This window comes from Anoplophora glabripennis, unplaced genomic scaffold, assembly GCF_000390285.2.
Source record: "Anoplophora glabripennis isolate ALB-LARVAE unplaced genomic scaffold, Agla_2.0 scaffold833, whole genome shotgun sequence".
Lineage (NCBI taxonomy): Eukaryota > Metazoa > Arthropoda > Insecta > Coleoptera > Cerambycidae > Anoplophora > Anoplophora glabripennis.
In genome coordinates this window covers 41,940-46,714 of record NW_019416953.1, presented here as the reverse complement: position 1 = coordinate 46,714, position 4,775 = coordinate 41,940, and the positions used below count along the sequence as shown (strand labels likewise).

The following is a 4,775-nucleotide window of genomic DNA, read 5'->3' as shown; positions in this document are numbered from 1 at the left end:
TAACTTTAAACTTTAACATAACTATAACATTAGAGGCATATAATTTCAATCTCCGAAAATCTGCAAAAATATCACAAAAAAAACTTTCATATTTAATGAATCGTTATAAACGCCACCACTGATTTATCTAAAAATAATTCTATCAACAATTTGCTATCAACCATAATCTATATAACAAAGTATCACAACTAGTATGCATTGTGCTTTTATTGTAATATTAAAGCTCTTAACTACAATTTAATGAGACTAACACTTCATAATACTGTAAAAATGGTAACAGAATAACAAAATCTATATAATTTTTTAATTCAATAACTATTTGGTTAAAAAATGGTAATAGTTAGACTTTTATTTAAATTTGTTTAAAAAACAACCATGGAATTACATTGCAGTTTTCATCCAAATTCAAGTTTAACACCGAGTTTAAAGTATTTTACTTTCCATGGTAAAATTTTTCTTAAATCTCTCAACAGAAATTCTGAAAAAGTTATCTAAATATTGAAATGAAATAAATTTGGTTGAGTGGGTGAATTTTTGTTCCGAGAGGATACATTTGATGATCACTTTCCCACTTCTTTTCTCCTCTAACTTTTTTCAGGGCACGCCTGTGATTTAATGCGATTTTTTTTATATGAATTTTAATTTTTTAACATAAAATTTTAATTTTTCAACTTGGATTTTGATATATTGCAACTTCTTTGGATATGTAATCAAAATATTTTTGTATAAGTTACATTTATAGCTAGGCATTCCTAAAAAAAATTGATGTATTATAAAATGTCAACACTGACAGGAGTCTGGTTAGGAGTTCATATCTGCAAAAATTCTGTTTTTTAGTTTTTTATTTTAGTTATAACCAACATTTCAAACATTCCCAAAACATCCTAAATTTTTACTTAAAAAAAACTAAATTTCAAACATTTAAAACTGCCTGTACAAAAATATATAAAAAAAATTGGTTTTAAGATTTAAAAACCCCTAAATTGATCGACCCAAAAATTTCTTCTAAAAACTTTTTGGTGGGGTGTCCTGGTTCTTAATGGGCCACAACAATGTATAACTGGAACGCTAAGAAAAGCTGCATTTTCAAACGATTATTAACAAGAAATTAAACACATTTATTGTGAGAAGGTTAGAAAGATTTAGAAACACAGTTAATAAATACCTGCACCTAATTTAAGTATAATTTTGCCCATCCCGTGATGTTGGTAAGTTTCTTCATGCTCTGAAAAGGCTTGATAAATTTATTTGATTAAGGAACATCTTATGTACGTAGTCTTTAATTGGAGATTTAGATTTGAGCAAATGTTTTCATACTTAAAAATAGCGTAGCAAACAATGCAATAAATTAAGCCCTCTTAAAAATATCTTATTGTTAAGAAATGCTTATTAATTTTGGTGCAAACAAGCAGCATCGTAGCTAGAGGCTGCCAGGGGTGCAAATCTCAAGGGAACGCCCTCGCGGACTCGCAGCCTGTTATTGTATTATTTCCCTTCCTACAAAATAAGTTTTGGGGGGCGCAAAATTCAAATCTTGCCCTAGGCACTCATGGCCTTAGCTACGACACTACAAACAGGTGTAAATTGTAAAGCAGGTTGAGTGACACCCCATTTTAAAAAATTTTTATGTTTAGTGACGTATTCAGTTTTTAATTAGACAAAAATTAACCCACTCTACATGTTTTAGACACACTACATAAATTTTTTGAGCCACCCACCATCTAACAAAATGGTTAATTACTTCAATATTTTTAAAAAGTATATACAAATCACCTTTAAACTGTAAATAAATCTCATTAAGAAAGTTTATTTTTAAAACAGCAAATAAGCAAAAAGGTCAAATATCTGCAAAAAATAATTATCTATGAAAGCTGATATTTGAGACTGATCAAGATAATAAATATTTAAAATTCTAAGATGCACATCAGTGATAGCCGGTGAAAATGTAAGTGTTATACAGTGTGTATCTTTAAATGGGGGTCAGTTCTTTAAGGGTAATAGTATATTATCCCCAGAGAACTACTACAAAATTATTATTTATTTATTTTTTAAACTACATTCAAATTCTTATCTATGCTGTAACTGGACAGCTTCTGATTTGGGTTGTATGTGAACCAATGTTCCCTCAAATTTTTTCGTTGACTACATGGTACAAAAATAAATGGGAGCAAAAATGTTCAAAACGTAAAAGTGTGCAAGTGTGAATATTCTTTCTTTATTAGGGGCAAGATCTACTATGTTTGAATGACATTTTCATTTTACGTTTAAATGTCAAACGTCGATTTCAAAAATTTTTTTGACCCTCTTAATTTTTACTTTTTGTGAAATTTGGGTTTTTGCCGTTTTTAGATGCAATTCTTTTATAAAATGAAATTTAAAAAAATGGCAAAGAAGCCCATTGTGCGCAGAATACAAAGATGGCTACGCAACTTTCGGAAAATTAGTGAATGGCTGCACACCCGCGCAGCTTAGAGGGAACTTTGATGTTAACCCGCATCATTGTTGCATGTTGTTACTTTTTTTAAACCAACTGTCTGAAACTGACAGAATGGTACAGAATGAAACTTCAATGGAAATAATTTCGTAAAAACAAACTGCTTTTGTATGGTTTTGCATCATCTTATTTTAAAATCACCATGTTTTTCTGACAATATATAAGAAATGCCAAATATTTAAAAAAAATTCAAGTGTTTTTAGAAAATTAATATTTCTTGCATGGTTTGTTAAATATTAATATGTGTATGTGAATAGGCAAACTTTACTAAATCTAAGTAAATAATATACAGGGCTGGAAAATCCACATGGTCCATCTGCCTTTACATGAGAGCGACAAAGTAAAGTAAAGAAATCCGTGCGATAGGCAAGGATGGCTATAGTGAAGACGTTTCATAATCTGAATGGTCACCGCCCGTTTCGGGTTAGAAGTGGCAGTGACTATTCAGATTATGAAACGTCTTCAATGTAACCATCCTTGTCTATCGCACGGATTTCTAAGACTTACTTTATTGCTCTCACGTAACGGCCGATGTACCATGGGGACTTTCCAAACCTGTATGTTGTAAAATAATTATTTTTGCTGGTTTATAAAAATAAAAATAAATAATAAATAATAATTATTTATTGTATAAGTGTTTTAAGTAGCATTTTATCCACGCCAGAATATTTAAACGTGAGAACGTAGTTCGAGCGTTTAATATTCTTAAGTGGATAAAAAGCAATTAAAACACGAATGCAATACAACGGTTTATCCATAATCACATCACAATCATATTTATAGTCTGAATTATTGGAATTTAATAAAAAAATATTCGCACGACTTGATATTTCTTACTAGCACTCGATGAACAGTGGTAGGTTTTGTTATACCTACTGGTTGCTATGATACGTAATTTATTATCAATTATGTAATAAACAGTTCTATCTGAATTTGATAAAAATGCAAGAAAGTAATTATGTTCCTGTTGCTGTTTTTGAAGAAGCTCAAGAAGCAATTTTCCATTTATTGCCAGCGAAATCCAGGGAACATTACGAAAAAGTGTTCGTCGAATTTAACGTATGAGGAAAAAACGAAGAGTAATGACAATAAAGGAAGAAGTCATGCTATCGTATTTTTTAAATTTGAAGAAAAAATATGCAATTTCAACTATGTGGTCGAAGTATTCGATGTTGAAGGCTACTATAAATGTCTACAAAAATATAGATATCGGAAAATATAAATATAACGAACTTACTGCTTATTTGAAACAAAAAAAAGCTGCAGTATTGGAAAGAGCACATATTGAAGAATTTTTGACGGGCTACCTTTTACATGTTGTTAGGTACATAGTGAACTTTGAATTATTTTAGGTTGCACTGACAATGGGGGTTTCTGGTGCCTGTCGATGCTGCGAATTGACAAATTTGAAAATTAGTGACGTACAGGACGTTGGCAGTTACCTATTAAACTTATATAAGCTAAGCTCCAATATAGTCTCCATATAAATATGACTCCGCTATCAAGATAGACCTTGTATATTTTTATAATAAAGCATGGGATTCATACCATTTTCTAGATCCACATAGAGAATTAAAAATAAATTGTCGAGCATGTCGACATATTCGTCATTGGTATAAATATTATTTACCATAATTATTCTGATAATAAATTAATCAATCGGTACTAATTATTGATTGACAGAAAGTATCAATTTATGAATCTGATAAATAACAAAAATTTATTTGTTATGACATCCGCCTACTTTATATTTACAAATTTTCTCAATTACCCCTTTAGTGAACGATGACTCATCTAATTGTTTTACTACAAAACTATTGGTTTTATTGAAAAATTACAAGAGGTAAAAAAGTTGCACAATGAATCAGTCTTCACAATAAATATTTTTAAATAAATAATTTGCTTCATATAAAAAATTTCTAATAAAATATTGCAATGGTGTTGACTGTTTCACTCCAATGATTGAAAAAATATTGAAAAGTTGTCTCTTTGTTAGTAGGATGCTCATAATAAGTTTCGTGTCTCTAGTATTCCCCATGTTAAAGAAAAAAATTAAAATGTGAATTTCAATCCCCTCTTTTAAGAGGGTATATCGCCTCACGGGTGCAACTTTCATATAAGGTATTTTTACTTCAATCCTCTTATTTTTGGATCTACATTCACTGGTACCATTTTTGCTACTTCATTTAAAAACACCCTGTATATGAAAAAATTGTCTTTTTTAAACAAAAAAAAGCCAGATCATATCTATCAGATTATGAAAAAAATATATTTTGCACAT

General features: G+C 29.8%; 1 long non-coding RNA gene across 1 annotated transcript; it reads right to left on the bottom strand.

Moving 5' to 3' along the window:
* Positions 1 to 824: 824 nt before the first annotated feature.
* On the bottom strand, positions 825 to 2,842 carry LOC108914630. Its single transcript, XR_001964682.1, has 2 exons — positions 1,166 to 2,842; positions 825 to 1,068 (listed from the first exon to the last, which is right to left on the bottom strand). It is a non-coding gene; the product is annotated as an uncharacterized LOC108914630 (long non-coding RNA).
* Between the last annotated feature and the right edge of the window lie 1,933 nt (positions 2,843 to 4,775).